Source organism: Pelodiscus sinensis, chromosome 1 (genome assembly GCF_049634645.1).
Source record: "Pelodiscus sinensis isolate JC-2024 chromosome 1, ASM4963464v1, whole genome shotgun sequence".
Lineage (NCBI taxonomy): Eukaryota > Metazoa > Chordata > Testudines > Trionychidae > Pelodiscus > Pelodiscus sinensis.
Window position 1 is genome coordinate 47,389,008 of NC_134711.1, and position 26,821 is coordinate 47,415,828.

General features: G+C 40.1%; 1 protein-coding gene across 11 annotated transcripts in view; it reads right to left on the bottom strand.

Moving 5' to 3' along the window:
• Positions 1-26,821, bottom strand: part of FOXP2 (forkhead box P2) — a 669,323-nt gene that overhangs the window by 109,929 nt on the left and 532,573 nt on the right. Inside the window, exon 3 of one of the 11 annotated variants that reach the window (XM_006122528.4) lies at positions 1,412-1,482. The exons of the other annotated variants lie outside the window; for them this stretch is intronic. The gene's annotated coding sequence lies outside the window, so the exon portion shown is untranslated. The remainder of the gene's footprint in view (positions 1-1,411; positions 1,483-26,821) is intronic. 11 annotated transcript variants of the gene reach the window in all.

Below are 26,821 nucleotides of genomic sequence, written 5' to 3' on the forward strand. Positions count from 1 at the left end.
CATTACTGGGTAGTTAATATAGCAATACAGTTGGAAGTCCAACTGAACTCTAGTGATTTTTAAGATAACTACAGGTCTGAATTTTGGTGCAAAGCACTGAGATTGCCCCTATCAGTGTTAGAATGATATGTTTGCAAGACAGATACATTAAGGGAGGGAACTTTCATTTTTGCTGGTATTAGATATAACTACAACTTTTCAGCTGCTTTTCATTTCAGCATTTGCAGTTCATTGCCTCCCACAAAAGGAAAGAGGCTGGGTATAATCACCAGTGTGTTCAGCTGTTTGAGGTCATACAAAAGAAAATATTATCATTGGTATAAAAAGTTACCACACACTTGTGGTTCATATTCGAAACACAGGAGTAGGTTCATTTACTTCAACTGAGTATTCTCTCTCTCTCTCTCTCTCTCGGCCAATTATTAGATACCATTCTAAGGCAACTTATAAACACTGATATTTCAATGGCAAACACAATGATCCCAGTGTTATTTTCATACTCTTGTATGCAACCAGGGACTATACAGAAGTCACCATCATCATTATCACCAATGCAAAACTGGATAAGTGTTGAGTTTTTAATAGCATTTGTTGTATTTGATATTCAATGAGAATTAATAATGGGCAAGTGATCTGCAGTCTCCACATTTTGCCTTTGGATAAGATGTTTGAGATAATTATGGGTTGGGTTATCAGCAGCTTACTCTATAACCTGAGTGTTTGGCAGCCACATAGGAGAGATTCAAATGCCGCCCAGCTGATTAGCAGAGTGCCCCCATCTGGCAGCAGCATGAATTTCTATTGGTGGTGCACATTCACACATGTCTCGGTGCATATATCAAAATTTATTCCACACATGGATGGAAAAAATTAGAGGGAATATTAGTTATCACTGCTGTATAGATATAATATTTCCCTATGTACATTCTGATTTATGCAATGTCTAAGTGAATGCATAGCCACACTTGAGAAGGAATTATTAGACTTAAGGTTCAATGAAATTGAAATTATGAATCTTGCTTAGTTATTTTTTGAGGGATAGTTACATGGATTGTCATATATTATCTGTGGATTAAACTGGCTACAGCAAGGGCATACATCTTTCTTGGAAGACGAGCAGTTTTTGACACCATTAGTGTCAAAAACTACTGACAAGCTATCCATTGGTAAAATAAAGTTTGCATGAGCACCATGACTGAAAACTGAAATATTACAAATTCACAAAATAATTCTGATGCTGTAGAATATATAAGGCCCAAAATAAATTGTGTTCTGTTACTTTGTGTCACCCACATCATTGGACACAAAACAGAAATGCTACCAGGTATTCTAACTACAATCAGAGTAAAAGCAAAATGTGAAAGTGAATGTGAGGGATAGAAACTGTAGTAATGAGGAAAAAATCACTTACATTTATCCAAGATGGCTGTCTCTATTACTGTTGAAACACTGCTATGGGCTGAGGTCACATGACCCTGTAAGCTAAAATAGAGAAGCTTCAGCAGAGGGTAACTGAAGCTGCAGCACATTAAAAGACATTTTAAGGTGATGGGGGTTGACTAGAATTTAGTTTATAACAACTATTTTCCTCAAGGCTGGCAAAATGACCTTAATTTTTGGTCACTTTTCAAGACTTCAGGCAACAGTTTTTCAGGATCACCCTCAACTCTGTTATGTGTGTGTGTTTTGTACATAACACATTATGTGATGCTTTGATGGCTTCATTGGTGTAAGTCTGTGGTTGCCTCAAAATTCACAAAAAGTGAAGCCATATATAAGTTATGCAGTTTCAGAGGGGTAGCCATGCAGGTTGACCCCAAATACAAGCGAGATAAAATCTTTGTACCATAGAATATCACCTATTCTATTTGTGACATTTATTTAACAAAATGGAAAATTTAGTAATGTTTTAGAGAGTTTTAAAATATGTGATTGGTGCTACTTTTCATATCTTTCAACTCGTAAAACCAAATTTCATAATTACCCTGACTCTAACACCACAAAGAGAGATGAAATTATAAATGTTAGACAAATCAAAATGACTTTAAACAGTTCTTCTTATGAATTTCTATATTAATGTTAAGTTCTATTAAATCTGAATCATACAGGGCCTGGATCAAATGATGTCTGTTCCAAGAGACAGCTCTTCCATGTGATATAAAGATTCTATTGTTAGTCATAATAGATAGGAAGATATCAGATTTGTCATTGCTTCAGGACTGAATATGGCCATTCCTGGCCTTAAAGCCAGTACAGTTCTGGGAGAAAACACACAGGAAGGAGAACAAGAGGAGGAAATAGAAAAGACTACAGTGAGAATTTTTTTTTAATATGGCAGTTGTTAGAAGCAGCTCAGAGGCTTGGAATATTAAATATATGAAGATGGATGAGTAGACAGAATGCAGGTAAGTTGGTCAAAGATACATGATAAATATTACTAATTTATCACCAATATATCTTGACCACATACAAGATACATGTTTATGTACATACATCTTTGCATGTATATCTGTGTACACAAACACACATTAAATACCTATACACATTTAAATGCATACATATCCAGCATAACCCATCAAAAAGGGAATGCAGATAAATAAGTTCAAGGCACAGAAACCTCAAACATAGAGCAATAACAAATGCACATATACCAAATATATTGGATATATATGAAATGACAAAAGATACAAGGGGAATGAAAAGTTACAGTTTTCAACAGCAGAAGATGCAATCTCTCACATTTTGAACATGTTTAAAAGATAAAATCCCATTGCAATATATAGATAACTATATTTACCCCATTCCTGTGAGATTATAATAGAATTCAGAAGAGGAAACAAACTCAGAAACTGTTATCTAGAGATAAGAATACTTTCATGGTACAAAACTTAGGTGGAACAAAGTCATACCTAAGAATACCCCTTGGTAAAATATTTGAAAGGGGACTCAGAAACCTAAGTTGCTTACAAGTTTTTCAGAATTTTACCCATTACTACTACTGACTAAAATAAACCCCAGAAGTGGTCAAATGCTTTGCAACAGAAAAAATAATCATATTGGCAATTTGGAAGACAAGTAAATAACACCCAACTACAGGTTGAACCTCTCTAGTCTGGTACCATCAGGACCTGACTGATTCCGAATGCCAGAATTTTCTGGACCATGGAAAGTCAAAACTGTCTAGCAGCATTACCAACACTTCCACTGCTTACTGGGCTGTTAGAAGGCATTTAGATTAGATATATAAAATAGCACAGAATATTGACATCTAGGACTGGTTGCTATAAACAAACTTTATGGGGCCGCAAGAAACTTGGCCACACCCATGATAAGTGGACATCCAGCTAACTAAAAGCATGCTGGACGATGGATATCTCTGGACAAGAGAGGTTCAACTTGTAAAATCCTTCTATAAATAGTCTTTATATGTTGTTGATGTTTTTAATATTTTAAGGATACAAAAACTGACAATCTAACGGAATAATGAATGTGATGAATATGGGATTTGTAATGTAATATTAATTGTTTCACCTTTTGGGTCACTGATAATTCAAATTATATTTAGGTTACAGAGAATTTAAAGTCTGATAGATACTTGTAAGACTGTGAGGAATCAGTAGTTTACAGTCCAGATGTCCACATCACCAAAAAACACCATCAAAAACTCAAGCGAACTGGCATTGTGTATCTATGACTAAGAAATGAGCTGGCATGAAATGAATTATTCTCTCTTCCCTACAGATGGTGCATGCAGAGCTTATTTGATTGTGTAGAGAAGCTTGGATTGTTGCTACTTGTACTGTATCTATTCTGGTGAAAGACAATTTCGGTCTCCAGGGCAATTAGTCTAGATCTGTTCATAAGTAGCAAATTTGAGAGAGAGAGAGAGAGAGAGAGAGAAAGAGAGAGAGAGAGAGAGAGAGAGACCCTAAGTCTGACTCCCCACTATCCTGCATCTAGTGCAGTCATTTATACCTGTGTAAAAGTTATGAAAAGAGCTACCAAATCAGAATAGCACAGTGTTCTATCAATTTTGTATAAGTGTAAATGACTCTCTCAGGCATAAGGACCTAAAACTTATTCCAGATCATCCAGAGTAGAAACAAAAAGTTATTACTCAAGGCATAAAGATATAAAGACGTGTCCTCACCAGCTGTTGGACATGGTTTCCTTTAGGAACAATTAATAACAAATTAAGAATACTAGTAATGCAATCAATTTATTCTACGATAGTGCATTCTATCTTCCCAGTCAAATATCTACTGAAAGAAACTGACAACAAATGAATAGCAATTTCTTTCTCACCCCATACAATGAAAATACCAATCTCTCTCTCTCAGATGCACATCTACAAATCCCCCTACTCTCCTTTTCAACTAATTTCCTATTTAAAGCATCATGGTAAAATTTCAACCTGATGGTGTGCTACATACACTAGAAATGTGCTTGTTTATTTTAATCAACTCATATTGCAATAACTACATGATTCAGCATAAGTAAGAATGTAAGTATGTTTAGTTTAAGTACTGTACAAATATATGTACTGTAGATGTTTATAAACATACAGTGGCTTCTGATGTTTAAAAACGTCTCCTTTATTAACAGATTTAGCCTCTTTGTAACAGAGAGTATGGATAGTATTTCTAGCATTTAGAACTGGAAAAATTTGTATCATGTCTTCAATATAGCAGAATGGTAAGTCCTCCTAAAATCATGATTTCAAATGACAGCCACTGTATCATCAAAATCATAGTAAAAATATAGTTTTCATGTTTGATACAAACTGGGCAGATATTTTCATCAATGCTTCTTTAAAAACACTGACATCCCCAAATCTGAAATATGGCTAATAGTAATACTGAATAGGTATTAATAATAACTAAAGTATAGGGTAGCCTTTGGGTAGCTCCACACATATAGATATAACAATGCAATATATATATGAATGATATGACTTTAGCTAGCTGGTCATATGGATCATAAAGTCCATCTCAGTTGTAATCCTTATGGTGATGAAATTTCCACTAAACATCTCTTTAAAAAACTGATTCAAAGCAATGTGTGGCATGATGTAATCAACAGAGTAAATTGGCTTATTTATAAAAATATATATAGTTTTAAAAAAAATAATTGAGGAGAGTTGTTTGTCCTGCTGGCTATTACCTATGCAAACACTGTGTATAACAAATAATACATGGCATCAGCCATCATTAATGGAAATCCTTAACAATGTGAATCCAGATCATTCTGGCTAAGAACAGCACACAAGAGACTGAAATTCCAAAATTTAAATGGATTATTTTGTAAACATTTACAGCTTTAATTCAAATTATCCAAAACTACTAGTGGGCAAGCAAATTAATCTAAAAAAACGTCTTGAGAAACATGATGACCACCATAAATTAAGACAATGCATGAGAATCAACTAGAAAGGTGGTACTGCTTTAAATTAAGGTAGAGTCTAGAAATGCATTATTTAGCTTTATGAATACAAGAGGAAGGAAAGCTAATTCTTTATAGTTTATTACTAATCTCACAAAGTGCATTTGTAACAAATGTTTAACTGATGATGCTTTGACAAGTTGTTACAAAATCTATTATAAAATGGAAATATTGATAAAATACATGTGCATGTTTAATACATGAATTAAAATAACCAACATGCAGTACTCCTAGCAACTTCAGAGACACCAATTACTTCCTGAGGAAATTACAGAGCATTAGTAATCTTCCTGAAAACATCACCCCGGCCACTATCGATGTAGAAGCTCTTTACATCTACCTTCCACACGATGGGTTATTAGCTGTCAGGAACACTATTCCTGATGATCCCACAGTACACCTGGTAGCTGAGCTATGTGACTTTGTCCTCACCCATAACCATTTCCAATTTGGGGAGAACTTATACCTTCAAGTCAGTTGCACTGCTATGAGGCCCCACGTGGCCCCACAATATGTCAACATTTTTATGGTTGACCGCAAAAAATGTTTCCTCAGCTCTCATTCCCTAGCACCTTTCCTCTACTTATACTACATCGATGACATCTTCATCATATGAACCCACAGGAGGGAGATCCTTGAAGAATTCCTCAGGGATTTCAACAATTTCCACACCACCATCAACCTTAGCCTGGGCCAGTCCACGCAGGAGAACCACTTCCTTGATACTGCAGTATAATTAAATAAGAACATAAGAACATAAGAATGGCTAACCTGAGTCAGACCAAAGGTCCATCTAGCTGACAGTGGCCAGCACCAGGTGCCCCAGTGGGGGTAGACCGAAGACAATGATCAAGAAATTTGTCTCGTGCCATCCGTATCCAGCCTCTGACAAACAGAGGCCAGGGACACCATTCCTACTCCCTGGCTAATAGCCTTTTATGGACCTAACCTCCATGAAATTATCTAGCTTCTCTTTAAACTCTGTTATAGTTCTAGCCTTCACAGCCTCCTCTGGCAAGGAGTTCCACAGGTTGACTGCACTGTGTGAAGAACTTTCGTTTATTAGTTTTAAGCCTGCTACCCATTAATTTCATTTGGTGTCCTCTAGTCCTTATATTATGGGAACTAATGAATAATTTTTCTTTATTCACCTTCTCCACACCACTCATGATTTTAAATACCTTTATCATATCCCCTCTGATGGCCACATTATTACCATCCTATACCAGAAACCTACTGACCATTATTCTTACCTACATGCCTCTAGCTTCCACCTAGGACACATCACACAATTATTTGTTTACAGCCAGGCCCCAAGATACAACTGGATTTGCTCCAATCCCACAGACAGAGACAAACACCTATCAAACATCACCAAAATTAGATGTGGCTGCACAATTCTCTTTTCCATTTCTTTTCATTCATAACTTTAACTATTGTCAAACTCAGTCAAAGGTTACGTTACTTTACTGATCAGATCCTGGAAACCCCTTTCACTATTGTTCTGGAAGAGCCAGACGTCTTCAATGTAAGAGTTAAGTAGCCATTCAGAAGAAAGTTACTGACATTCCTTAACGGCAGCTTAGAACTTTATTACAGATTTAAAATGCTTTGGACAACACTAATGTGGTATTTTTACAGCCAACTTTTGGAACAGGAAAGCTTGTACAATTGAAATAAATGAAAACTCAGTGATTACAGTTATTTGTTTGCTCATCTGGGAACCCATAACGTTAATAAAACGTTGGAAAGAAACTGCTTTTGCCTCTTAAATTTTGTGCATTTCATCAATAGTACTCAGTGTGGGTATGTCTACACTACAGCGCTAATTCAAACTAACGTAGTTCGAATTCGTTAATTCGAACTAAGCTAATTCGAACTAACACATCTAGAACTAAAAACTAGTTCGAATTAGCGTTTTGCTAATTCGAACTAGCGCGTCCACATTAAGTGGACCCTGAAGCGGGGTTAAGGATGGCCGGAAGCAGTGCCGGCAGGGCATCAGAGGAGGACTTAGAGCGTGGAGATGCTGTCTTAGGCTAGCCGAGGGCTGTGCTTAAAGGGTCCCGACCCCCACCCCGGACAGACAGTTCTCAGGGGTGCCCCGCTTGCAAAGCAGTCCTGGCTTGGAGTGCCCTGAGTGCCCACACTGGGCACATCACAGCACTCGGCCATCAGCCCAGCTGCACTTGCCGCAGGCTGCCATCTGGGGAGAGGGGGCAATTGGGGGGCTGCAGGAGAGCTTCCACCCCCAGAAGCCCACAGAGCCAGCCCAGTCCTCCCCATCGGAGGCTCGTGCCCCATTCCTCCCTCACCTCCTTCCACTTACCCTTCCCTAACCCCTCTTCTTGATGTACAAAATAAAGATAACGTGTCTTCCAAAATGGAATCTGTCTTTATTGAACAAAACTGGGGGAGACTGGGAAAAGGAGGTGGGAGAGGGGAAGAGAGAGGCTGGGAGAGGGGAGGGCAACTAAAATGATCAGGGGTTGGGAACGGGTCCCATATGAAGAGAGGCTAAAGAGACTGGGACTTTTCAGCTTAGAAAAGAGGAGACGGAGGGGGGACAGGATAGAGGTCTCTAAAAGCAGGAGTTGGGTGGAGACGGTGCATACAGAAAAGTTCTTCATTAGTTCCCATAAAGAAGGACTAGAGGACACCAAAGGAAAGGAATGGGTAGCAGGCTTCAAACTAGTAACAGAAAGTTGTTCTTCACAAAGCAAAGAGTCAACCTGTGGAACTCCTTGCTGCAGGAGGCTGTGAAGGCTAGAACTGGAACAGAGTTTAAAGGGAAGTGAGATCAAGTCATGGAGGTTGGGTCCATGGAGCGGTATTAGGTAGGGGGTAGGAGTGGTGTCCCTGCCCAAGGTTTGTGGAAGGCTGGAGAGGGATGGCACGAGACAAATGGCTTGGTCACTGTCTTCGGTCCATCCCCTCCAGGATCCCTAGGGTTGGCCACTGTCGGCAGACAGGTACTGGGCTAGATGGACCTTTGGTCTGACCCAGGACGGCCATTGTAAGCTCAGGGCTCAGGGTCGGGGGTCTCAGTGGACCCCCTTGATTCTCTTGCACACCTGCTCCTGGGTGGCCAGGCTGGCAGCTATCCTGCCCAAGCCGGCCGCTTTCCTGCACCTAGTGCGGAGATCATGGACCAGGTCCACGATGTCCGCACTAGCCCAGGCGGGTGCCCGCCTCTTGCGGTCCCGGGCAAGCTCCCGGGAGCCGCCAGCCTGGTCCCGGGAAGAGAGGGAGGGCTGGGGAGCATCGGGTGGGTGGCTCGATCCGTGCCAGGTGCAGGGTCTGCTGGCTGGGTGCTGGCAGCCTTGCACCTGGCACGGGCACCGTAGCCAGCCCGTGCCCCTTTAAGGGGTCCGAGGCCGGGAGGGGGGCAGTAGAGTTTCCCTGGTGTTGGCCAGAGTGGCCACCAGGGAAAGCTGGGGAGGGCTAGCCTCCCACTAGTTCAAATTAAGGGGCTATACACCCCTTAATTCGAACTAGTTAGTTCGAACTGGGCTTAATCCTTGTGGAATGAGGATTACCTAGTTCGAACTAAGCGCTCCGTTAGTTTGAATTAAATTCGAACTAACGGAGCGCTAGTGTAGCGCCTATAAAAGTTAGTTCGAACTAACGTCTGTTAGTTCGAACTAACTTTGTAGTGTAGACATACCCTGTGTGAATCTAGACCTCAGCAAGGCTCTTGTAAGGCCCATATGTTTTATCAGAATTCCTATTGCTTACAAACAGGAAGCAAAATATTGATCAGAGGAATGATTCCCATACTTTCGGACATATGTAGGTATAACCACACAGCAATTACCAACATCACTTCCTACCATTAAAGCAACCAATATGTGGGTGGATTTGGGAGAAGAATGAAGAAACATTTCCACTCTAGCAGCCTGAATTTGATTACAGAAGATATGATGAAAGGGAGAAATGTCCCCCCCTCTCATTCAGAAGCCAGTGTTTCAGGGGCAAAGGAAAAAATAGAGGATTGTATTAAATGACAAGTTTGTCACAGGCTAATACTCTAACATTGCACTGGAAGTTTGTATCATGGAGCTCAATCAATATGTGGCACACATAATAATCCTTACATTGTAACTAAGACTTAGCTACTGATACAGTAATAGGTATTTTGTGGTTTAATCTTCCCAGTCCACCAGCTTTAGAAAGTTGAGTAACAATGTGTTCAATAGTTGTGGTACATCTGATTCCTTGATTGGAATTTTGCCATTATTCTTTGTCTCAGTATTTTGAAAGGTTTAATAAAATTCAATGTCTGGAAACTGAAGCTAGACAAATACAGACAAGAAATAAAGCACATTTTTAAGTGAGGATAATTAGCCATTGAAACCTGGGGACATTGGCAGTTTCTCTATCATCTTTGAGCTATAGCATATTTTTTTAGAAAGATAATTTGAAGATTTAACCTGATGGAGAAACTGCCATCACTGCTCAGACAGAAGGGGTACGTCTACACTACAGCGCTACTTCGAACTAACTTAGTTCGAATTAGTTAATTCGAACTAAGCTAATTCGAACTAACGCATCTAGAACTAAAAACTAGTTCGAATTAGCGTTTTGCTAATTCGAACTAGCAAGTCCACATTGAGTGGACTCTGAACAGGGCTTAAGGATGGCCGGAAGCAGTGCCGGCAGGGCATAAGAGGAGGACTTAGAGCGTGGAGATGCTGTCTCAGGCTAGCCGAGGGCTGCACTTAAAGGGTCCCGACCCCCACCCTGGACACACAGTTCTAAGGGGTGCCCCGCTTGCAAAGAAGTTCTGGCTTGGAGTGCCCGGAGTACCCACACTGGGCACATCACACCACTCGGCCATCAGCCCGGCTGCACTTGCCGCAGGCTGCCATCTGGGGAGAGGGGACAATTGGGGGGCTGCAGGAGAGCTTCCACCCCCAGAAGCCCGCAGAGCCAGCCCAGTCCTCCCCATCGGGGGCTTGTACTCCATTCCTCCCTCACCTCCTTCCACTTACCCTTCCCTAGCCCCCCTTCTTATTGATGTACAAAATAAAGATAACGTTTCTTCCAACATTGACTCTGTCTTTATTGAACAAAACTGGGGGAGACTGGGAAAAGGAGGTGGGAGAGGGGAAGAGAAAGGCTGGGAGAAGGGAGGGCAACTAACATGATCAGGGGTTGGGAACAGGTCCCAGATGAAGAAAGGCTACAGAGACTGGGACTGTTCAGCTTAGAAAAGAGGAGACGAAGGGGGAACAGGATAGAGGTCTCTAAAAGCAGGGGTTGGGTGGAGACGGTGCATTCAGAAAAGTTCTTCCTGAGTTCCCATAAAGAAGGACTAGAGGACACTAAAGGAAAGGAATGGGTAGCAGGCTTCAAACTAGTAAGAGAAAGTTGTTCTTCACAAAGCAAATAGTTAACCTGCGGAACTCCTTGCTGCTGGAGGCTGTGAAGGCTACAACTAGAACAGAGTTTAAAGGGAAGTGAGATCAAGTCATGGAGGTTGGGTCCATGGAGTGGTCTTAGCCAGGGGGTAGGAGTGGTGTCCCTGCCCAAAGTTTGTGGAAGGCTGGAGAGGGATGGCACGAGACAAATGGCTTGGTCACTGTCTTCGGTCCATCCCCTCCAGGGTCCCTAGGGTTGGCCGCTGTCAGCAGACAGGCTACTGGGCTAGATGGACCTTTGGTCTGACCCAGGACGGCCATTGTAAGCTCAGGGCTCAGGGTCGGGGGTCTCAGTGGACCCCCTTGATTTTCATGCACACCTGCTCCTGGGTGGCCAGGCTGGCAGCTCTCCTGCCCTAGCCGGCCACTTTCCTGCGCCTAGTGCGGAGATCGTGGACAAGGTCCACGATGTCCGCACTAGCCCAGGAAGGTGCCCGCCTCTTGTGGTCCAGGGCAAGCTCCCGGGAGCCGCCAGCCTGGTCCCGGGAAGAGGGGGTGGGCTGGGGGACATCGGGTGGGTGGCTCTGTGCTGTGCCAGGTGCAGGGTCTGCTGGCTGGGTGCTGGCAGGCTTGCACCTGGCATGGGCACCGTAGCCAGCCCGTGCCCCTTTAAGGGGTCCGGGGCCGGGAGGGGGGCATAGAGTTTCCCTGGTGTTGGCCAGAGTGGCCACCAGGGAAACCTGGGGAGGGCTAGCCTCCCACTAGTTCGAATTAAGGGGCTACACACCCCTTAATTCGAACTAGCTAGTTCGAACTAGGCTTAATTCTCGTAAAATGAGGTTTATCTAGTTCGAACTAAGCGCTCCGCTAGTTCGATTCAAATTCGAACTAGCGGAGCGCTAGTGTAGCGCCTATTAAAGTTGGTTCGAACTAACGTCCATTAGTTCGAACTAACTTTGCAGTGTAGACATACCCAAGTTGTGCATCTTGGTGCAGGAACTAAGGATATGTCTACACTACCACCCTAGTTCGAACTAGGGTGGTAATGTAGGCAACCGGAGTTGCAAATGAAGCCTGGGATTTGAATTTCCCGGGCTTCATTTGCATAAAGCCGGGCACTGCCATTTTTAAAATGTCCACTATTGCGGACTCCGTGCCACGTGGCGGCACGGACTAGGTAGTTCGGACTAGGAAGCCCGGGACTAGGCTTCCTAGTCCGAACTACCTAGTCCGTGCTGTGTGTAGCCGCGCGGCACGGAGTCCGCACTAGCGGACATTTAAAAATGGCGGCGCCCGGCTTTATGCAAATGAAGCCCGGGAAATTCAAATCCCGGGCTTCATTTGCAACTCCGGTTGCCTACATTACCACCCTAGTTCGAACTAGGGTGGTAGTGTAGACATACCCTAAGTAAGTTCTAGAGCCTGTATTTTGCAGGAGATCAAACTAGGATGATCAAAAAGATAGTAGTCCTGTCTGACCCTACAAATCTATGAAACTACAAAATATTTTCGGTTGCATAGTATGTATTTCAGTATGAAGATAAAAAGACACTGAAAACTTAAAAAAAAATAAAAAACTTGAAGTCCAACGCACATTTCACTATTTGTGTTGTCTGTTCACAATTTTACCCTTGAGTGTTAAAGAATTTTTCACTTTCGTTTTTTGTTAGTTTCACATCTAGCTTATTAGTATTGCAATGTTTGAGCTGGAAACTCTACAAGAAGAGGTGGGGAACCTAAGGCCCAGGGGCAGAATGTGGGCCTGGCTTATCTGGATCCAGCCCCTGAGACTCTGGGCTCCTCCTTAGCATTGGCAAGCCCACACTGGTGCTCCAGCCCCATTCTCCTCCCTCTTTCTACCCATGGGGAGGGAGCACACCAAATCTACTAGCCTGCCCCTCCTCCCTTCCCCCCGCAAGCTCTGGTGTGTAAGGGGAATGTGGGAAGGATCTTTCTCCTCCTTAAGTTGGGGGCCACATCAGTGAGGGTTTGATTTTTTGTGTTTTTGCTTCATGCTTGTATGTGGTCCCCGACTGATTTTTCAGTGGGTTATCAGCCCCCGACCCAAGAATGATTCCCCACCCCTGCTCTATAAGCTATGTTTGCTTGTTTAAAACCAGTGTGAGATTTGCAATGTTCTGCAAACTTTGCAACTTGGCTTTAGGGTGGGGAAGTCAGGAATACAGCCATGACAACATTAAAAGACAGAAGCCACATCTTAGCACTTACACTACTTGATTCTTAATCCTACAGAGCTTTCAACCACGTGGAGCTGCTAACATATGGCAGCTGGAGTAGGCAGTGCAGCACTAAAATGGTTCCAAACATTCCTCTCTAACATGGCCTTGAGTTTTAACTGCTCAACTAGAGAGTCCCACAGGAACTTGTGTTTTTACCTCTTCCACATCTTCATGACTTCAGTTAGAGAAGTAGTGAGATACCCTGCTCTGAACAATATTCACTTCATAAACCACAGGTATATATCTAATTGTCTACAGATGCAATCATTTTGACATCACGAGGCCGTTAAAATAACTACAAAAGATCAGCTCTTGTATAAAAAGCATTTGGCTCAAAATAAAACTAGACAAGACCAAGGTGCCACAGGTTGGAAGGGAAAAGAACACCTCACAGAATACTCCATCTTTCTTCCCTCAGTGGTGGTCTCCCCTTTTCCCCAAAGTAGTGTGAAGCACCCAGATTCTATTTGACTCCCACAGAAAATATGAGCATGTTTCAAATAAAAATAAAATATAAAAGTTAACAATGAAGAAGAGAGGGAAATTAGGGTAAAATGAAGAAGGCTATGAGAAACAGAATTGCCACTAAGTAATTTCCGCTTTTCTTTAGGCTACAACATGAGAAACATTTTGACAAGCAGAAGATATAGCAAACATTGCTTAATATAGAATGTGGTCTTACCATATATAGCAACATACCAGAGACCACATCTGAAATCCAATTTACAATGCTGAATAAACATGTGGCTGGTAAAGACAATGTAGTGGCATTCTAGATTTTCACAGCTGATGTCTTAGCTCTGTCTACTAAAGTCTTTGTTGGAATGACTCAGCAGAGACAAGGAAATTTGCAGCCCACTAGTTTTGTATGGGAATTCAGTCAATGAATCACTGTGGAACTAGATACAGAGCTATCTGCCAGTACTTATGAAGTTTTAATGCATTTCTTTACCAGGTTTAAAAACAAGCTAAAGTGAGAGGCTATATCCAATAATTGATTTGAATAATTTTCACTTATGTAATGAAGAATGTGACACTGAATAGAGCTTTATTTACAATTGGAATTTTACAGTTTTTGTTCTTTCACAAATAGTTCAGAATACTTTATTTTTTAAATCTTTCTTCCTTCTCTTTTCTTCCTCTTTTAACTTAATATTTAATTTTTAAAAACAGATTTATTTTTCTTATGTGCTCTGCCAGTGATGTTCTAAATTACATAGGATAGGGCAATGCCTAGCACTGAAAACTTATCAACCACCAATATTTCATAAATATAACTGGAGACAAAGCCAGACAAAAGCAGCAGAAGCAAAATTAAAAATACACATTATCTTGGGCAAAACAAAGGCAGTGCAAAGGGCTTGGTGTATAGCAAACAGTGATATGAGCAGTTCAGGTTCATGGAAAAGACCTCTGTGTACATTCATGCCTGGTGAGGTGATTTATGCCTAGGAAGAGATGGGAACCTTTAATTATCTATCTGAAGTGGAAACCTCAAACTTCATCTTTCTAGCGGTCCATATTGCCTTTGAAGTTTGAAATGTCTCAGATTAGTACAGAATGATTTCCTAAAATGAAAGGCAGTCTTAGGAAAGGAGGAATAAGATAAGTTAGTGTTTGAAATATGCTTAGCAAGACTTTCTGTTGCTACTGTCTAAGGGTATGTCTACACTACCCACCTAGTGGACGAGGTGTACCGGTAGTTCGGAATAGGAAGCCTAGTCCAAACTACCTAGTTCGAGCCCCGTGTAGCCACGCTGCACGGGGTTCGAACCAGCAGGGTTTTAAAAATGGCGGCTCCCCGCTTATGCAAATGAAGCCCGGGAAATTCAAATCCCGGGCTTCATTTGCAAGTGCGGTATGCCTACATTACCCCGCTAGTTCGAACTAGCGGGGTAGTGTAGACATACCCTAAGAGAGTACAGGCAGTCCCCGGGTTACGTACAAGATAGGGACTGTAGGTTTGTTCTTAAGTTGAATCTGTATGTAAGTCAGAACTGGCGTCCAGATTCAGCCGCTGCTGAAACTGACCTCCAGTTCTGACTTACATACAGATTCAACTTAAGAACCCCAAGCGTCCCCAAGTCAGCTGCTGCTGAAACTGACCAGCTGCTGATTCCAGGAAGCCCGGGGCAGAGCAACTCTGCCTCGGGCTTCCTGTAGTCAGCGCTGGTCAGTTTCAGCAGCGGCTGACTTGGGGACACCTGGGGCAGAGCAGCTGGGGTGCTGCTGGGTTGCTCAAGGAGTGGCGCTACTGGACCAACCCAGCAGCACCCCAGCTGCTCTGCCCCAGGCGTCCTGATTCAGCCAATGCTGAAACTGACCAGCAGCGGCTGAATCAGGACGCCTGGGGCAGAGCAGCTGGGGTGATGCCGGGTTGGTGCAGTAGTGCCCAGAGCGGTGCTGCGGGACCAACCGGCAGCGCCCCAGCTGCTCTGCCCCAGGGTCCACAACAAAAGCCTGGTCTGCTGGGGGGGGGGGATGGTCCCCAGCAGACCAGGGGCACCGGGAGCAAAGCCGCAGCAGCGGCGGGGTGCTGCGCCTCTGAGGCTTTGCCAGAGCAAAGTCTCAGAGGCGCGAGACCCCTCCGCCTCCCCGGCTTTGCTCCAGGTGTCCCTGGTCTGCTGGAGACGGTCCCCAGCAGACCAGGGGCACCCGGAGCAGCTTTTCTCGCCCCGGAGGACGAGGTGGCGGGACCGCTGTGCTCTGGGCGGTCCTGCTGCCTGCAAGCTCCGGGGCGAGAAAGCCCCGTTCGTAAGTGCAGATCCGACATAAGTCGGATCCACGTAACTCGGGGACTGCCTGTAGTTGATTATATACATCCCTATGAGGGAAACAGTATCTCTCGGAACTGGAAAGCTACATGATGCTCTTCCTCCAGAAAACATTAAGAACAGAGTGGTGACTTAAGCCTCGGAATCTGCATCTATATTCAGGCCTCTGAGGTGGCAACATATGGATGAGGTTCTCATTGATTTAATCCATAAATGGATGCCAAAATAAACTATATTAAAGAAAGGATGACGAATGGATGGAGTCTGTTGTTGGTATGCATCTTGCAATTTCTAGCTCATCCACAACTATTCTGGTGAGCTTTACAAGTTCTTTAGCATAGTTTCAGGACATTTTCTGCTGAGAAATAATTCAATCCATGTTCAACTGCAGATTCTAAGAAGGATATAACAGATGGGGAACAGAGGAAAAAAAAGGTTGTGAACAGATAAAGACAGTAGAACCCAGAGGTAGAAGATACGAGATGTGCCATGCTTGCATGTTGACAGTTAACTTCTGGAGGCACAGAATCCAAGTCCAAAAAGGTGGAATTGAGGGAGGACAACATGACAGAAGCCCTTATACAGCACAGAATACAGGGACTGAATGGCTAGACAGTTACTACAACCCTTCCTCTCTCACTTCTTACAGTTTTCTTTTTAAAAATTTGTTCTTTATTCAGAATATGGTACTGTAAGAGCAAAAAATGGAAACATTATAGCTCAGTGATTGAGGTATAGTCTTTGTGCTTCCAGGAAGCCAAAAAAAAAAAAAAAAAAAAAGACTTAATGAGAACCAATGACTTGGAAAGAAATGTGAAATTGAATGGCCTCATTTTATAATCAAACTGAGTGAAGTATCAAAACCTAAATAGGTAATACATGTGAACAGTTAAAATTAGATTTTTAATATTGAATTTAAATAATAAAACTTATCATACGCTAATAATATAGGTAAGAGAATATTTTGTTTATTATTATAAATATGTTTAATCTACAATTTGTTATGAATTGCTTCATAAAATGAGCATGCACCTATTCTTTATTCTCATTTTTCTCTCTGAGCTTTTTATAATGGGGCTTCAATTTAAGATCAATCTGCTTGAAGAAGAAAAAAATACTTACCTCGTAGTACTGCTTCCTTGACTATTCTGCATGATCCTCCCTAGAGCAAAGCTGCTGGAATTTCTCACACTCTATTTGCTCCCTGAGGGCAGAGGTAGTTAGGGTACAAGTCACACACATACTTAGACCACCACCCTAAACGGCTACTTTTAGGCTTCTTTGGCATCCCTGTAAATCTCATTACAAATGTTTTTTCTGACATTTGGCCCAATGTACATGGGCCAAATGTTGAAAAAGACTCTTCCAAAAAAAGAAGTGGAAAAAGCTACGCAAATTGCAGTTCATAATTTGCATAGCTTTTTTCCGGAAAAGCAGTGCAGTGTAGACATAGCCCTAGAGATCTTAGTTTCTGAATGAGTGGAAAGTGCAGCCCCCAGTCCATAAACTCATCACAAAATAGTTGAAATGGAAGGAAAACAATTAATCGAAGTGTAAGATAAAAAAAAAGTTCTTAAATTTGACAGAGAGGTGGATTGGTATGTGTGAAATCTGGAAGATGACATCTTCCAAGAAACCGAATTACAAAATAAAATATTTGTTCCTTCTCTTAGGATACTCTCTATGAAGGATTCTCACTTCTGGAGAGGGAGTAGCTTGAGGCATATCCCCAAATAAAATGTAACCTTAGCAACTGTAACAAGTAGCAACAACAAGGCCAGTGCCAACAGTATGACATAGTATGTTTTAAAATCTAATAAAAGAGAGGGATAAGATACTTCTCAAAAAGCCAGTCATTTTTATAGCCAGTTGGATATGTTCAAAAGCTAAAAAAAAAAAAAAAAAAAAAAAAAAAAAAAAAAAAAGCTCATATAAAGGATGCTCTAAAACCTACCAAAGTCTAATGGACAGAGAGTTTAAGCTTCACTATTTTGAAGACATGTTCCGGATGACTGAGAGAGCAAAAAGGAATTTCTCCCTAAAAGCTAAATCTAGTCAACAGTGTCTTATCAATGCATGCAGAGAAAACTATGCAGATGACAAACAGAAATATCACCAAGGTGGAGTGACTATTCACATGACTTTCGAATTGTAGGCCACACGGGGCACAAGAATGTGAAAAGGAGATACCCATTTAGATATGGTCTCCTTAGTGATGTCATTTGTCAATGAATTGATAATGAATGTAACGAGAAATTGGGGAGTTTTTGAAAAGTTTTAATCTGCTTCAAGTAGAACATCTAGGATTTTTTAATGGTAAGCATATATATGAAAAAGATGAGGGCATGGAAAGAATGCTGGCAAAATGATAGGCTAAGTTAGGTGGACTCTAATACTACTTTGGAAAAGAATGTCCAATAAGTCTGTACAAATACCTTTTTCATAAAATCTGGTATAAAGTCTGAGAATTCATTTGTTCTTTGAGCTGAAGACACTGCACCCCAAAAAATCCACTTTTCATTCAAAAAACTTGAGCACTAATATATAACAGGGTGGTTTTTTTCAAGTGTGAAGTCTGGCATGAGCCTGATGATGGGGGCTGAAGAGACAATAGGTCCAATCCTTGAGTAGTTCATGACAGGCTAAAATAGATGCCAAATGAATCCAGATGCTATTAGTCATCAAGCTAGTCTCAGAGACAGAATGCAGCTAAGCAATTTTTGTTTTGTGAGATAAAACTAAGTTTTCCATAAGGGCCTATTCACAGTAAATTGAAAATGTTTCCACTTAAAAAGTTAATTCTTTTGGGAGATGGCTTCAAAGAGGCGATGAGAACATAAGATAGACACTCAGACACTTTATGACTTTGGAGCATTGTCTTTTTTACATGACAGGGTTGTCTGCAGTACATGGGACCAGACTCAGTGACCCAGGAAGTCCTTTTCAGTCCTACATCTCTGTGTTCCTGATAGCAATCAAACTGTCAGAGAAAAGGATCAGGATGGAATGAAAGATACAACTTAGGGTCATATGTGAGGATCTATCTCAGTTGACTCAAACATCTTCTAAAATCTTGCATGCTAGGTCTGGAGCCATGAACAAGGTCTTATGGTAAAGAACATCTTATGGTCCCATCACTCCCAGGTCTCCTGACATAGGAGATATAATGCAATACTCCCCTTCTTATGTACATTTAAACCAGAATAAAGTCTTAGGATAAAATTTCTCTAAGGCTACGTATAGACTGTGACGCTATTTTGGAGCAAAATGCAGGACAATGTAGCACTTTAAAGACTAACAAGATGGTTTATTAGATGATGAGCTTTCGTGGGCCAGACCCACTTCAAGCTCATCATCTAATAAACCATCTTGTTAGTCTTTAAAGTGCTACATTGTCCTGCATTTTGCTTCAACTACCCCAGACTAACACGGCTACATTTCTATCACTACGCTATTTTGGGATACTGAAAGTATCCCAAAATAGCTATTCTGAGTCTATAAATGCATCCGTTATTTCAAAATAGATTCCAGCAATCCATGAGGATTGACATTTTGAAATAAGCTGTTTTGAAGTTAGATCAAAATAAGATACGCAATTTGCGTAGCTCAAATTGCCTAGCTTATTTCAAGCTCCAGGTGCAATATAGATGCACCCTCAGGGTTAAACAAAGGCACAAAAGTACTTTATGCCAAATTAAAAGAGCCATGCCACAAAAGTGAGATTCTTCTTCCTTGTTTTCCAGAGACTGGCTTTATAAAAACACTTCTGGAGCAGCAACAGTGATAGAGCCCCATGGCCATCTAAGCAAAATATATTTAAAGAAAAAGAAAAAGCAGTGCCTTCTGTAGAACAGCATCTACAGAGAGCTCCTGAGATGTCTGCAGTGAAAAAGGAACTCACTAAAAGGTACAAAGCTTGTGATTAGAGTACTTGGTGATGATCCACAGGAACCAAAATCCTTTGAGTTTGATGAAGAATGCTTTTTATTTTTGTGCTATAGGCACAACACACAACAAGTGAAAATTCTGCACAAACAGTATATTCAGGTAAGTATTCTTCTTGGACAGCAAGCATATTATATGTGTAGATAATTATTAATAACAAGTTAAAGAAAAATCATAGTACTGCACATTCTATATAAAAATGGACTTATCGGGCATTGAAATAATGGTTTTGCTGACAAAAGTATTATTCACACAGGACAAACACACATACATAAACGCCCACAGATAATTATGTTATAACATTAAGGAAACTGATTTCCCTCTTGATGTACATAACTACTTTTCTGTGAGATGCATGTGCACACATAATAGTTGGACTGCATGCTGGGAATGTCTGTGCACACTGGAAAAAGGAATTATCCTCCATCAAGCCATTCCATGGCACTTTTTATTTTAAAATGGAGTGCCCAGAGGAGAGTATGGTGTTCAAATTGACATAGTATCTTCAATTTAAACAATGTCATAATATTTTCCAATATAATTTTCTAACAATTCTAACAGTTCTTTATACATCCTGATAATTTGTTTGCTTTAAAAAAAATTCTGCAGCATACAGGAGCAGAGCTTTTCACTGAGTTGTCTGTCCAAAACCATACTTTTTCCTAAGTGATTAACAATTAATTTTGAACCTATCACTGTTTATGAGTAGTTTAAATTATTCCCTTCCAAAGTGCATTACCTTACATTTGTTAGTATTGAACTTTATCTGCTGTCATAGCACCCAATTACCTTTGTGTAATCTACACATTTTGCTACCTCTTTGTTCAGCCCTCTATCCAAACCATTAATAAAAACATTAAACAATGCTGTTCTGAGCACAGGCTATTGGTGTATCTAAACGTAACCTTTAGCCATGCTGAAAATTGACCATTTATTCCTACTCTATCTTCTGTCACTTTGCCAGTTTCTAACTTATGACAGAACTTTAACTATCACCCAGAACTATTTAGTTTCCTTAATAAACTCTTTTGAAGGACTTTGTCAAAGGCTTTTTGAAAGTCCTTATGAGTGATATCTACTGGTTCCACTTGTTACACTATATTGTTGTTGCTCACAAATCATTCTTGCTGACTAAAAAAAAAAAGTATGATTTTTCTTTAGAGAAGCCAAATCTTGCTTCCGCTTCTGTAGTGGAGAGATGTCTGTTTGGTGGGATCAAGTAACTTTGATGCTAAGAAGAAGGAGCAGGATCTGTCCCAAGGAAAATTGAACTCTAACATAAATTGACATTGCAAGCGATTTTTAGAGTAAGGCTGTGGTTAGATATATCAACATACATGGTGAATATTATCATGATCTGATCTAAGACTAATTAAATAGCTGAGAAGAACAGGACAGTGAAAGTGCCAACTTTAGCTTTTAATTTTGTTAACTTTGTTAGATTTTGTCACAAACTCAGCATTATTATAATTCAGATTTTTGAGTCAGTCCCTCTATTATATGGGACAAATAATTAAACCTGACAAGATCTTTTTTCTATCAGTGACAAGGTATACACTGTCCAAACAGTGGTACAGTAAGAAGTGAGAGGTGTCTGACCTTGCAGAAACTGTCTGAAGATACAGACATAGGGAGTGTGTCTAGACTACAGGGTTTTTTCAAAAAAGTGGCCTTTTTAAAAAAAAAAAAAACTTCCCCTGCGTCTAGATTGGTGCCACGTTCTTTCGAAAGTAAATCGAAAGAATGCGGCAGTTTTTTCGACCGTGGAAAACCTCGTTTTACAAGGAAGAACACCTTTTTTCTAAAGTGCTCTTTCAAGAAAAGGTGCTATGTAATGCAAACTGTGCTTTTTCAAAAGAGAGCATCCACACTGACTGGGTGGTCTCTTTCAAAAAGCGGCTTGCTTTTTCGAAAGTACTGGTTCTAGTCTAGATGCTCTTTTTCGAAAGAGGCTTTTTCGAAAGAGGCCATTTGCGTCTCAGTCAACAATCATGTAGGAGAGAGGCTAGATCTTGGGTGGAGGAGCTGGTCACAAAAATAGAGCACTTGCTGTGTCCTGCCACTTTACTTTCACATCTTTTGTGCAAATACATATTTAAATCCCTTCCAAATGCAGATTATTCTTATTCTTTCAGGCAGGGGAAAAGGAGCTGAATTCTCCTCTTTCTGAGATCCAGGAATGGGAGTAAAATACAGCCAAAGACTGGAGCTCATGAGCTAATAATGTCTGTTGCTTGTTTTTCTATGACAAATGGCTGATAAAATAAGTATCCAGATCCTTTTTAGACTTCAGTTGGTTCATTTGCTTGAGGTTAACTAGCACTTCATCAGAACAATTCTACCTCTGCTCAGATGAACTGAAGGAATGTCCATGGGATATGAGTGAAGGCAATCATGTGTGCAATCATTCTGTCATACTTGGAGAGGTTTTTATCATTATAGTGTTCATTTGCGGTTTTTGGATTGCTTTTGGAAATATTCAGAATGGGCTAATAATGGTGGAAATGGATGCCAAAGAACAATCTGGATTCATCTAAACAACATATTTTGTAGATCAAGACTCAAATGAGTTGGATGCCATTATTAAGTGTAATATACATTTCATGACTATTTGATAACTACAAGAAGTTTTAAATATGAGACACAGAAAGGACTCATACTAAAAGGTAGGATTAGCTTCAGAGCATTTCTTCTGTGGCTAAAAAGTGAGTCAATTCATTTCCAAGCTTGAGCAAAAATTCCAAGTTAGAAAATGAAGATTGATTAAAAAAAGACATTCTCTCACTCTCAACACTTTAAATGAAAAATAAGTAATCTCCTCTCACCCCACACCCACACCTTAAAAATAGGAAGTTAAATTCTTGAAGTGGATAAAGTGTACTTTTGATCTGGAAAAAATAATGAATTGGACAGGATTTTATTTGTATGTAAATTAGCAGATGATCATGCCAAAAGCACACGTGTTTTTGATGAAGACATAATGGCACTGCAAACCTTATTAAGAGGTAAATGAGTCAGAAATTTTTTTAAGGAGAGTAATGCACAATCCCCGTTCACATTAGCAGGTCGATAAGCCAGTTCAAGTTCAAACAGCAACATGATTGAGACCCGCAGGTGCTGCAGAATCAAGGCTAGTTGTGAGTTATGCCATTTTTTTACTTGTCTCTCAATGTTACCTTATGTTAATACGTTTAATTCATATTTAATTGCCATATCCTCCACTGGTAGAAATCAGTGTACCTTCATCCAATGATGTAATGAAGATTTACATGATATGAGCATCTGGTTCAATATACATATTTAATTTTGCATTTTTTAATTATTTTAATGTTTTATTAGGCTTTTTAAATGAACTTACCAAAAACACCCTATGCTTAATGTCTAAAACCAACTTAATATAGATATGGATCTCTCAACTCTATGGGGAACATTTTCAAAGCACTGCACAGAGATATAGCAAGAAATCTTCCAATAAAGTCAATGAGAGGCATGCAACTGAAGCTGTACCTGTATGCACTTTCTATAAATATATTCGAAGCAAGAGGAAGACCAAGGACATGGTAGGCCCATTGCTCAGTGAAGACTGAGAAACAATAACAGGAAACTTGGAAATGGCAGAGGTGCTTAATGACTTCTTTACTTCTGTCTTCACCAAGAAGTCTGATGATGAAGAAATGTGTAACAGTGAATGCTAGTGGGAATAGGTTTAGAAGATAAAATAAAAAAAGAATAAGTTAAAGATTATTTAGAAAAGTTAGATGTCTGCAAGTAACCAGGGCCTGATGAAATGCAACCTAGAATACTCAAGGAACTGACAGAGGAGATATCTGAGCCTTTAGCTATCATCTTTGAAAAATCATGGCAGACAGGAGCGATTCCAGAGGATTGGAAAAGGGCAAATATAATGTCCAGCTATAAAAAAGGAAATAACAACAACCCAGGAAACTACAGAACAGTCAGTTTAACTTCTGTACCAGGAAAGATAACAGAGCAGGCAATTAAGGAATTCATCTGCAAACATCTGGAAGAAAATAAGGTGATAGGTAACAGCCAGCAGGATTTGTAAAGAATAAATCATGTCAAACCAATCTGATAGCTTTCCTTGATAGGATAACAAGTCTCGTGGATAAGGGAGAAGCAGTAGATGTGGTATACCTAGACTTTAGTAAGGCATTTGACATGGTCTCACATGAGCACCTTATCAATAAACTAGACAAATACAATATAGTTGGGTCTACTATAAGGTGGGTGCATAACTGGCTGAATAACTGTTCTCAGAGATTAGTTATTAATGGTTCACATGGGTTTGTTTTGGGACCAGTTCTGTTCAATATCTTCATCAACGATTTAGATACTGGCATAGAGAGTACGCTTATTAAGTTTGCATATGATACTAAGTTGAGAGGGGTTGCAACTGCTTTTGAGGATAGGGTCATAATTCAAAATGATCTGGACAAACTGGAGAAATGGTCTGAGGTAAATAGGATGAAGTTTAATAAGGACAAATGCAAAGTACTCCATTTAAGAAGGAACAATCAGTTTCACATATACAGAATGGGAAATGATTGTCTAGGGAGGAATACTGCTCAAAGAGATCTAGGGGTTTTAGTGGATCACAAGCGAAATATGAGTCAACAGTGTGACACAGATGCAAAAAAAGCAAACATGATTCTGGGATGCATAACAGGAGTGTTGTGAGCAAGACATGTGAAATCATTCTTTCACTTTACTCTGCACTGATTAGGCCTCAACTGGAGTAGTGTGTCCAGTTCTGGGCAGCATATTTCAAGAAAGATGTGGAGAAATTGGAGAAGGTCCAGAGAAGAGCAACAAAAATGATTAAAGGTCTATAACACACGAGCTATGAGAGAAGGCTGAAGGAATTGGGCTTGTTTACTTTGCAAAGGAGAAGACTAAGATGGGACATGATAGCAGTTTTTAGATATCTAAAAGGGTGTCATGGGGGGGGGGGGGATTGTTCTCCTTGGCCTCTGATGATAGAATAAGAAGCAATGTGCTTAAACTGCAGCAAGGGAGGTTTACATTGGACATTAGGAAAAACTTCCAAACTCTCAAGGTGGTTAAACACTGGAATAAATTTCCAAGGGTGGGTGTGGAATCTCGATCTCTGGAGATATTTAAGAGGTTAGACAGACATCAATCAGGGATGATCTAGACAGTAGCTTGGCCCTGCTGTGAGGGCAGGGGACTGGACTTAATGATCTCTTGAGGTCTCTTCCAGTTCTAGTGTTCTATGATACTGTGTGTATTGTAAGTCTGTTAACTATCAGCCAATTTCAACCTTTTAAAGTAAACACAAAGATTAATTTAAATTGAGCTATAGTAAAAATGATTATGTTAAATCTGCTAAAGTTTTACCTTGTTACGGAAACAAAGCAAACCAAGATGTTCAGAACTTCATCTGGAAAAGCTACAAACATTAACTGCAGATAGAATTTAATGCAACGTTCATGAAAATCTTCATTGTATAACAAATTATTTCTTTGTCTTTTATGTTTCAGAAATAAAGTTACTCTTTTGACTAGCCCTAAGCACTGGGACAATTCTCTTTTACTTTTTCTTATCAGTTTACATCTGACAATTCTGGGCTGTTCCATTAATTTGTACAGTGGCATGTGCCTAGTAATACTTGGCTACAGCTGACTAATTACCTTTTCAGTTCCTAGTTAACATTTAACCAAATCATCACCAGAAATGGATACATTGTTGGCAGACTCTGAAGTAAGGCCAAGAGACACATCAACTGTACTAAGCCCTCTCCCCACTAAAGGTGATCCCACTCCCGCTCAGGTTTCAATCACATTGATAGAGGACTGGAGGGAACCTCCTTGCACTGCTGCTGTCTATGCTGTACCAGCTTAGTATAGTCACAACAGCTGTGAAATCACCAATTTTCAAACACTAATTAATAAAAAAAATTGTTAGCAAAGAACACACTTTGATATTCTACCCTCTTTATCTTCAAATAACTGATATATTCCATAAATGAAGATATGGACAATATTAAAAAGTTTGGACCAGCACCTGAAATTGGCATAGCTATAGTGAATTATCCAACAATGGAGTATGCCTACTTAAACTAACTGGCAGTCCGGATAATTTTTTTCTGAAAAATCATTGCATAGGTTTACAGGGGTAGAAAACATAAATTACAAAGATGGCTTCTCTTGCACCATGTTGATGCCCGCTTTAGTAGTGAACTTCAAAGAACTGAATCTCCTCCTCACTCTGAAGTGTGAAGAGGTGCTGTTTTTGAGAAAGCTCAAGTACTATGTGCTGTGTGTGGAAAAGGCATTCTAGAACTTCAGAAAAGTCAAGGTTTCTTTTTTTTTAATTTTTAAAAACTTATATTTAAATAGATTTAATTCAGTATTGTGAATTCTAGTTTATGAACATTCCAGCTCATCTTGTTTACTTAATTTAAATAATTATTAAACAGAAATGTATTTGTGCTTTGCACTATACACATTCAAGGGAAATGGTGAACACTGTAATACAGTTGCTGCAATGTCTAACTAGAGTTTCTCTATCCCTAATAGAAATCCCTTCTCAAATAAAATTAGTGATGATCTTGAAATCTGATATATTTTACGAGAAAAACAAAACAAAACAGTGCTAAAAACATGCTTCTGTAACTTTTAATGACGCTGGTCCTTTGCATATAATAAAAATATTCTTACCACTGTGACATCTTTAGGCAAGCCTCTTCTCCAATAAGAAAAAATGTTTTCTTCCTATTTTAAAATGTTTTCACACTATCATCTATACTTTTAAAAGTTCTTCTCCCTATCACTTATAATTTCCATAAACAGGTACTTGTAGACAATACACACATAATCATCATATAATTCTCTTAATTCACAATTCAGAATCTATACCTATTCTTTTCTTTTACACTTGTAAAAATCTATTGAAATTCCTGAATGCTTAAAATACAGTAATTAACTTTACAAAATAGTAAAATTAATTTTTTAGAGTTGGAGTGTGGTGGTTTTTTTTCCATTTTAAGAAAATTAAAACAGAAAAGGAACAGACA